Genomic DNA, 10,558 nt, shown 5'->3' with positions numbered 1-10,558 from the left:
AAGTTTAATTGAAAAAAGTCTGGGAACAATGAAATGAAATGCTGGAAAGGTGGAATTAAATGTATAGAACACTAAATACTAAGGAATTGCAAGACATGTGGTGCAGTGTAATTTATCTTTGGTGTACTGGGGAAGTACTTATAAGATAAAATTGAGAATAACTGCATTGGAATGTCGAAAACATCTTCCAAAGTGGTCGAATATAAATGAGTAGACTGAATGAGAATTAAATATTGTCGGTAAAGGGAATATTGCTGGAAAACAGCTAGAATTACTTGTATAATGAGTCTGTTAACCTGAGGGTTCTTTACCATTATCTACTTGTGTGTACTCTGCCACCTTGTGGTGTGACCGAAAACAAAAGGCTTTTGCATTGATATCGCATGTGCAATGTATGCATGAAATGCCGTCCTGCATGTATGAGCACCCTCGCCAGGAATGAGCAAAGAAAAAGTAGAAAGGCAGCATCAGGGCGTTTCGGGCCTGTGCACGCAACTTGAGACGCTCTACCTGGCCAAATCTTGTCCTGCTCCGAGAAAAATTGTAACTGTAGGAAAGTAGGATCTGCTTTCAAATTCAAATTTTGCAGCCAGTTTTGTAAAAATTGCGGCATTTTTACAAAACTGCCAATTTTGCGATTTTTTTTTACAAATCCCAAAATCCTGGAGGGTTTGACTAAAGAGGCAACATTGACCTTTTCTACAGCAATAAAACATATCTCAGGGAAGGTTTTGGACACTAAAGAGGCTTACTATTCACATTCCAATCTAAGGAACTCAGGGAAGGTGCCAGACAGCAACATTGTCCATTCCCACTACAATAAAACGTATCTCAGGGAAGGTTTTGGACACTAAAACAATGAAATATACTATTCCAACTCCAAGATAAAATAAGTCAGGGAAGGTGTTGGACACTAATGGGAAAACATTTACCATTCACACTCCAATCTAACTTAATTCAGTGAAAGTGCTGGACACTAAAGAGGCAAAATTGTCCATTCCCACTACAATCAAACGTATCGCAGGGAACGTTTTGAACACTAAAATTGTCAAATATACTATTGCAACTCCAAGATAAAATAATTCAGGGAATGTGTTGGATACTAAAGGGGCAACATTTACTATTCCTCCTCCAATCTAACTTAACTCAGGGATTGTTCTGGACACTAAAGCGGCAACATTGGCCTTTTATACTGCAATAAAACTTAGGGAAGGTTTTCAACACTAAGGGGTCATTCCGATCTCGGTTGGAAGGGCTCCAAATCGGATTCAGGTTTGCCAAATCCGATCCGGAGCCCTTGTTTCTGTCAGACTTGTTCCCAGTTACAAATGACCAAGTACGATGCCTGGCAACCATTAGGGCTGACTGAATCAGTTCCGAATGGAATTCGGAGAAGTCGAGCCTTACGGAAGCCGATTCGTACAGCTCTATGGACTTGGTTTCCGAATGAGCGAGTACGATGACCGATTCAGACAGCCTTTCCGTATCGGTTTCTCCGAATGAATTGGCTGTTGGAATTGGTCTTTGGGGGCCCAAGCAGGCCCCCCTTTACCTGGGGCCCTCGGAGCCGTGGGGTTACCCGTGGGTTCCACCTTTCGGCCATATACAGTGCAGGCACAGGATGAACGATTTTCCCCAGCCACCCCATTCTTTAATGGGAGCCTGTGTTCTCGGAACACAGGCTCCCATTGAAGTCAATAGGAGTCTGACCGAATCGGATCCGGATGCATACGGTGCATCGTACTTGTTCTATTGGACTCCCCTGTTTCGAGTCGTACGGATAGCATTCCAGATGTGAGTCGGTCGGAATGCTTTCCGACCGAGATCATAATCGCCCCCTAAAAGGGTTAAATATACTATTGTGATTTCAAGGTAAAATAATTCAGGGAAGGTTTTAAACACTAAACGGGCATCATTTACTATTCCCATTCCAATCTAACTTTAGTCAGGGAAGGTGCTGGACACTAAGGGCCTAATTACGAGTCTGATGGTCCGAGGACCGCCAGTCTCGTGGTGGTGCGGTAGTGGCGGTCCAGCCACCACCTCACCAGTGGTCTGACTGCCATCTGACCATTGACTTCAATGGGAGCCTATGTTCCAAACTGCATCGTAATTGGGCCCTTGGTCGGGGAAAAGAGGTTCCCGATCAGATTCAGAAAGAGCAAATGCTGTTAGGTGGCCTTCCTAACCGCATCATAATCAGGCCCTAGGTGGGAATGTTTCCAAACCGCATCAGAATCAGGCCCTAAAAGGGTTAAATATACTATTCCCACTCCAACATAAGTAAGTAAAGGTGCTGGACACTAAAGGGGCAACATTTACTACTCCCACTCCAATCTAACTTAACTCATGGAAGGTGCTGAACACTACAGAGGCAACATTAACCTTTTACACTGCAATAAAAGCTATCTCAGTGAAGGTTTTGGACACTAAAAGAGTTAAACAAATTATACCCACTCCAAGATAAAATAAGTCAAGGAAGGTGTTGGATAATCAACAATTACTATTCCTACTTCAATCTACCTGATATCAGGGAAGGTGCTGGACACTAAGGACCTGATTCTGATGCGGTAAGGAAATCTTCCTGATCTAATCGGTTTGGAAATGGTTCCCGACCAACTCGGATCGGGAGAGTGCAACCGACCAAGTATGATGCATCCCGATTCTTCCAGATACAATTTGGTTGCACTCCCATTAACTTCTATGGGAGCCTATGTTCTTAACCGCATCGTAATCTGGCCCTCGGTCGGGAAGACACGTTCCCGATCAGATTTGGCAGGAGCAAATGCCGTTAGAAGGCCGTCCTAACCTCATCGTAATCGGACCCAATGTGGGAATGCTTTCCTAACCGGATCAGAATCGGGCCCTTAAAAGGATACATTGTCCGTTCCCACTCCCATATAACATAGCAATAAAGATAATGGACACTAAGGGCCTGATTATGAGTTTGACGGTGTGGGACTGCCATGTTTCCACCCTGCTCCCACACTGGTAAACCTGTGTGCTCACCGCCTGTCAGATTCCGACTTTTACAGTCACTGGTGGTTCTTTGACAGTCTACGAAGTAGGCACTACAATGGGAACGTCAAAGGCAGTACCTGCATTGCATTGACTGTTGGAGTACATGCGGTGCAGGTACTGAGGTGCATGCACATGCTTTGAGGCAACAGGGTTCCTCTTTGTTTCCGCTATGCCACGGTTTTCATAGAGTATGAACCACCATGAAAATTGTGGCGGGGAGAAAACTAGTAAAATTCTTGGCGGGACCGCGGGTTCAAGACATCTGCACCACTGCCAGGGATCTCTGCTCCCTGGCTGTTGCGGTGGTGTAATGATAATCCGACCGCCCAAGTTATAATAGGGTAGTTCGACCTACAGTACGGCTATGCTCGCACCATGGCTACGGCAATCATTAGGGCTGCCCTAGTCGTAATTGGGTCCTTAATGGACAAAAATTACAATACCCCCACTACTACAAAAGAAAAATCCAAAATATAGAGCACCATAAAGTTAACATTTACTATATCTACCACAATGTCCACAAGCTGAACAAGCATCTAAGTAAACATTTAAACATATATTTTTTCAAAATGTAAATAAATAAAAATAATTTAAATGTTTATTATCCATACAAATTTTTAAAATATATTTCATTCAAAATTACACAAAATATTTATATATGAACATATTTAGCACAGTCTCATCAAATTTATAGCCACACATACTAACTTTGAGAACATCAATAACACTAAGGGGCCCATTACGATAACGGACAGATCGCCACCGCCTGTGTGGCGTTGGCGATCCGCCCGCTGAAAACCACCATCCGCCCCCTAATTCCCCCCGCCAGATTATCATGGTGGGGGGACCCCGGCGGACGTAAAGACCGTCCGCCGGTTTTCCGCCCAGTCGCAGAGTTGACCGGGCGAAAAAGCAGCTAACATGGTGGCGGTGTCTGGGAGACACCACCATCCATATTAGCATGTGTGCGGGGATGTGCCTTTCCTTGGCAGCAACGCCGCCACGGAAAGGCAGGCGGTTTCTGCCATTGGGGGCCCGTTTTCTCTCGAGGTACCATCCCGGTCCCTGGTCCGTCAACTGGTGGGTACCTGAGAAGGCAACTTTAACTTTCCTCGGGCTTCCCTTTTTGCTTCAGATGTGCCCTGACTCTCCATTGCTTGGGGAGTCCCCTGGACCTTGCTGGTCCACACAAAGCATATTTTCCCTTTCTGTGTGGGTTGCTGTTGCCAAGGTTTGTTCTGTTCAATCCGAGCACCAACGCCCCAGCACTCAACATCCTGAAGCACCGAAAAAATAATTACAACCGATTAGAGCTATACTTACAAATAGCCCTAATACCAATTACCAATAATCAGTCAGTTGGCAGTGTTGAAGGTCCAATCGTTTATTAAAACAAACAAACTCTGCCAGAGGAGCCTCTCGCGACCTAACCCCTCGAGGTCCACTGAGAAGACTCATGGCACATTATCAACAGATCACATATATACTGTTACATTTCGAAACCATTACCTAGGAAGGAAAAATACAAGTTGGTACAGGTTGGTGCAAAGGAAAGACCATATATGGGACACAAAGCATCCTTAGTTTAGCTCAGCTCGTTATAGCACGGTCGAGGAGGGTGACTCCCTTCTGCCAGCTCTAGGAGAGTCCGCACAACGCCTCCTGGAATGTGCTTATCCAGCCTACCCCCACCTACAACCTTGACAGGCCTAACGTGCAGAAGCAGCAGCTTGATACATTTGTCAGACTATTTCTCAGGTGAACAGCTCTTACTAAGTGTAATGGTAGGTTTCTACTAATGCTGCAAGCAAGCTAGGCCCAAAATGGCGCTTGTCGGTTTAAACTATATGGCTTATAGGAAGACGAAAAACAAAATAAGGCGTATACTAATCCCTAACATGTTAGATATGGGAGTTTATTAATACTCGAACCCCTAGACTAACCTATTAGGTACATCATGCTAATTTCTAACTGTAATTATGTGCTTTACTAGGCCTAATTCAGATTTCGGTTCCTCAAACCCTCCTTTTACCGTGATGTAGCTAACTAAGAGAAGTACTAATCCCGGAAAACCTCCTCATCAATAGTCAATAATTCACGAATCTCCTGCTGGAGCATCTGAGATTTAGAAGGGGTAGGAGAAGGGATGACCATGGCTGTCAATTTGGTAGCACAATAGGAGCAACAGGCTGGACCACATTGCATACAAAGGCAGCAAGTGAAGAGGATACCTGCTGCTCCAGCAGGTATCAATAATTTCCAACCCCAAGTAGATAGAAGCCCCCAAAACCAGCTGGAGAGTGACCAGGATCCATTCTCAGTGTGCATTTCTGCCGCAATGTGATGCAATTTTTTAATAGCTAGGTGAACCGTGGGGGCGGAGTCTGGAATGTAAACACAGCAGGAGCTGCCGATCACCCGGCATGCTCCTCCCCGATCGGCCAAGATAACATCAAGAACCATCCGGTTCTGAAGAGAAACAAGCCTTGTAGCCTGAAGCGCTACAGTAATATTTGTCATAATCTCAGTAGTGATATTAATGACATTCTGTACTATCCTGGACAATCGTCTTATTTCTCTACTATTGAATATTGGTCCCCAGAAAGGGACCAATCCCTTAGTAAAATCTGTAAACTGTTGTAAGGAAGTATCAGTTTTATCAACCTCAGTCATTCCGAGCTGTCTTCGCTGTCTGTAGGAAACCACTTATGTGCTATGAAGGTGGTGAGTTTTATGATAATCTGATGGTGCTATGTATACAGGAGGGTACAGGAAAGATAGGTAACACTGCCCTGCCCATCCCCGTGGTAACCAGGTGCAAGCATTTTCCCCACATACAAAATACACATTCGGTGGTGTCAACAGTGGAGGACTGCTAAAGATTTTCATTCTATAGGTATTATTACAAATACTATTCCCAACTTGAACGTGCCCAATTCCCTGCACACAGAAATCGGAGGAAGTATTCAAGATAGGGACGGGCATAATGCGCTCACTAGTGACATTCCTGGTGACAAACTGCTGAAAATACTGAGAATGATTAAAATTAGCAAAATCATAAAGTTCACCTTTTAACCAAGTACTGTTTTCATTAATAGTATACAAATTCATACAAGCATCCGGGTCCAATGATCCCTCCCCCCCATTTCCTGCTGGATCGAATCCATGGTGTGTTTCAATGTAAGCTAGGATCATATTATAATCCTTTTCTGAATACTGTTTGGGGTTTTCCACATAATGGTTATACATGGCAGAGAACATTTGGAACCATGCTTCAAAGCTACCTAAATATGATAAGGGCAAAGAGAGAAATAAGTTGTGTTTATGCATAACTGATGGCAAGAGTCCACAAACCCAACAATCGGTCATATTAGTAGTACTATGGGTTTGGTGGAGCATTTCTAAAAATATATTCTTAGCATAAGTCTGGCGGTGTCTTTTCTTATGTGGTGCTAAGGTGAACATCAAGTGCTCAGGCGGGGCAACGGTAGAGGGCATCATCGCTTGTATGGGATATTTATACTCCAAATATACGAATATACTCATAAAAATGGTTACTATGACTGCTACTACTAACACAAAGGCTAATTTTACACGCATGGTCCAGGCAGAAAACATTGGCTCATAGAATGGCAAATATCATGGTGCAAAAGGACGTTCTTCTTCAGGTACAATATGACCAAAAGGGTACATTCCTAACTAAAAGTCCAAAGCTAAACTCAGGCACAGCAGTCCGTCTTGCCAGAGGGTTCTTCTCCCTGTGTCCATCTAGAGTCTCACAGGCAGACTCCTATCGTTCATCTCAAGAGAACAAAACGTTGTCGTCGAGGGAAATCCAAGGTACAACCTGGCAGTTTACATGTGACAGTCTTTCTTTCTGAACAGAGCACAACACCAATGTTCCAGCTCTCAACAAGTTCGGTCCAGTGTCTTGCTCAGTACCTCAGACTCGAAATCTAGCAAACCCTTTTTATTCAAGTCTTTCCTTATCTCCTGGCCGTGGTGTCTGAGGTACTGTGATGTTTTTTTGGCCGTAGGTTGTATCGCACATGACCCGGAACTTCCTGATCAGAAAATAGCACAGAAGGTACTTTTCCTTCATCGAAGCCTCTGCTTACTGGAATATCGGTGACAGGATTAAGGGCAATTACGGGTTCACCTGGGGCCGTTTCGCCCAATCCTGTCACTCCTTCTTCTTGCCTTTGCTCTGTTTCACAGGCGTCAGAAAAGGGAACGAATGCAGTAGCTCTTTCACTTTCCTGGGTCAAAATTCCATCAGAGAGCTGCTGATCATGAGGAAGCGGGAGTGGTAACCGTTTGAGGTTAGAAACATGGATCCAGTGTTTCTTCCCATCCACTTTTACAGCCGTCCGTGTGGCAAGAAGGATTTGATATGGCTTGGACCACTTAGGAGCCAGGCTAGTATCTTGTTTGTACTTCTTGACCAGCACCCACTGGCCGGGTTCCAAACAATGTCCAGGACCCTCTGGCAGAGGCTGCAGTACAGATGCTACCTGCTGATGAATAGAACGGAGGTCTTTAGTCAAAGTATACAGGTAATCAATATAGGATATTCAACATCAGTAAATGACTGTGGTCTGGGCACTCCCCATACATTAGCAGGCCGCCCAAAGATCACTTCATAAGGAGAGAGACCAGAACGTGAATGAGAGGTGACTTGTAATGACATGAGGGCCAGGGGCAAGGTATCGGGCCACTTCAAACCAGTACTCTCCTAAATCTTGGCAATTTTTAGTTTCAAAATCCCATTATACTTTTCTACTAAGCCTGCCGACTGAGGGTGTCGAGCTGCATGGAATTTCTGTCTTATCTGCTGCCCGTCACAGATATGTCTAACGAGGGCCCCATGAAAATGTCCCCCATTGTCCGACCAAATCAAACGGGGCAATCCATATCTAGGGATAAACTCCTTGATGAGAGCCTTTGCTGTAGCCAAAGCAGTGTTCTCCTTAGTTGGGTAAGCCTCAACCCATTTACTAAAGGCACAAACCACCACCAGAACATATTTTAAGTTGTTGACTCGCTCCATGTGGATGTAATCCATCTGGAGTACTTCAAATGGTAAAACAGGGGGTTCAAAATTCCCTCTCAAAACACTTTCTCGGATTGTGTTGTAAACAAACCATACAATATTGGACCAAATGGACAGCCGTCCTTTGAATGTTGGGGTTATTCCATACTGGGTCCAACAAAGCACAAATACCTTTAGCTCCAATATGAGCTGGACCGTGGGTCATAGTTACGACGGCTTGTACCAAAGCATTGGGTAACAGCCATCTTTGTTTTTCCGTCAAATCAACCCAACAGTTATTTTCATCCAACCTTCCCACTTCCTGCTCTCATCGCACCAATTCGACTGGAGTGGCTTCTTTCTGCATTTCTTTCACGCTCTCTATGGTATTATTGAAAAAATCAAATTCTTCCACCCATCTTGCAGAAGAGGTAACAAACATAGCCGACAGTGTGGGCTGAGCCGTCTGTTTAGCAACCTGATTAGCAAAGGCATTCCCCTCCCCTACTTCGTTCACCACCGCCTTATGGGCACTGCATTTATTATAGCTAGTTTCTTGGGGCAGCAAGTAATCGTAACACCAAGGGGCCATTCTGTATTTTCTGACCATGGGAGGTGAGCAAACCCCGCTCCCTCCACAATCGCCCAAAGCTATGGCCACGCCAAAGGCGTATTGGCTATCTGTATAGATGTTGACCTCGAGTCCCTTGCTTAATTCACAGGCTCGTAATAATGCCACCAGTTCGGCAGCCTGAGCTGATCGATAGGGAACTCGAGAAGTCTCAACTACCGTTTTCAGCGTGGTGATTGCATACGCAGCTGTTGTTGTGCCATCTGCTAACTTGAAACAAGACCCGTTCACAAATAATTCCCCTTGGGGGTCAGATAGAGGAATGTCAGTGAGGTAAATCCTACCCTTTGTTTCTTCCTCAGTTCAGAATATTCAATCATGTACATCATTTGTAGTTTCACCTGAAGTGAGAGGTAGTAATGTGGCAGGGTTTAATGTGGCACATCGCATAATCATAATATGTGGAGCAAATAGTGTCAATTCATAACCAGTGAGGCGTGCACTCGTAAGATGCTGTGTTTTGGTTTTATTCAACAATGCATCCACAGCATGTGGCACCATCACTGTTAGACTAGAAAGTAGAACGAGCCCCTCTGACTGCCGGATGGCCACCGCAACAGCTGAAGTGGCCCTCAGACAGCAAGGCCTTTGCTTACCACCAAATCCTTGCGTTAACACTGAAAGCAAGCAAGCGTTGACGTCATGCACGTACAGTACAAAGGCTTTACGGTAATCAGGAGGACCCAAGACGGGTGCAGAACAAAGAACAGATTTCAAAGAAAGAATCAAAAGAATGCTGACATTCATCCGTCCAAGGGAGGGGTTCATGCACATCTTTAGTGGTTAAATGCAACAAAGGTTTAGCAAGAAGAGAAAAGTTAGGTATCCATTGGCGACAGTAAGAAATGATGCCAAGAAAAGCACGAACCTCACGTTGGGTGCAAGGGACAGACATGTTAGAGATAGTAGTAATATGTTCAGGAGTCAAACGCCTACCCTCCTTCGACAGTAGATGACCTAAGTAGGTCACCTCCTGTCGACAGTATTGAAACTTAGACAGGGACACCTTATTACCCTTCGCTGCCAGATGGTGCAGTAATTTAACAGTGGCATCCTTACAAACCTCCTCAGTGTTGGACGCTATCAACAAGTCGTCCACATATTGCAAGAGCACGTTGCCTGCGGGCAAAACTAAATCGTCCAACAGGGCCTTAAGGGCCTGACTATAGATGCTCTGACTTTCAGTATAGCCTTGAGGTGCATAACAGAATCTAAAGCTTCGGCCAGATAACGAGAAGCCGAAAATCTGCCGGCTATCTGGATGAATCGGGATGCTGAAGAAGGCATTTTTCAGATCAATGACCGAAAAATATTGGGCAGTTGGGATCATTGTGAGTATAGTGGTGATATCAGTCACTACAGGGTACTGTGGCACTACAATCTTATTAACCTCCCGCAGGTCTATCACAAAACGATATGCATCAATATTCCCAGGGGATCCAAAATCAGAGCATTTCTTCAAAATCGGTAGAATAGGACTGTTACAAATATTTATTAGCTGTTTCCTCAACCACCACTGTATCAATTAAGTCCTGAATAATTGAGAGCAATGCTCGCTCGCCAGACGGCAAAATTTTGTACTGAGGTATAAGTGGCAATTTCGCACCAGGTTTCAGTGTGATATGGACGGGAGGGATGTCTAATTCACCAACATCCGCATCCCCTGTTGCCCATAATGCAGTAGGGATAGCATCAAACTCAGAGGGAAGAGGTTCATTTTTGGCAAGGCACTGTTTCATATTATCAGTGTGGGGCTGTATTGTTAAGTAAACACCATCTGGGGAACAATAGATTTTCGCATTCAACTTCTTCAACATATCCAAACCTAATAGGGTCTCACCACAACGTGAAGTCAACAGAAAGGGCGAATCAAT

General features: G+C 44.6%; 1 pseudogene; it reads right to left on the bottom strand.

Annotated features, from left to right (window-relative positions):
• Nucleotides 1–5,079: 5,079 nt before the first annotated feature.
• On the bottom strand, nt 5,080–6,714 carry LOC147663496 (uncharacterized; annotated as a pseudogene).
• Between the last annotated feature and the right edge of the window lie 3,844 nt (nt 6,715–10,558).

Source organism: Lissotriton vulgaris, unplaced genomic scaffold, assembly GCF_964263255.1.
Source record: "Lissotriton vulgaris unplaced genomic scaffold, aLisVul1.2 SCAFFOLD_3074, whole genome shotgun sequence".
Lineage (NCBI taxonomy): Eukaryota > Metazoa > Chordata > Amphibia > Caudata > Salamandridae > Lissotriton > Lissotriton vulgaris.
The sequence above is the reverse complement of the archived record's forward strand: the minus strand, read 5'-3'. Positions and strand labels throughout refer to the sequence as shown.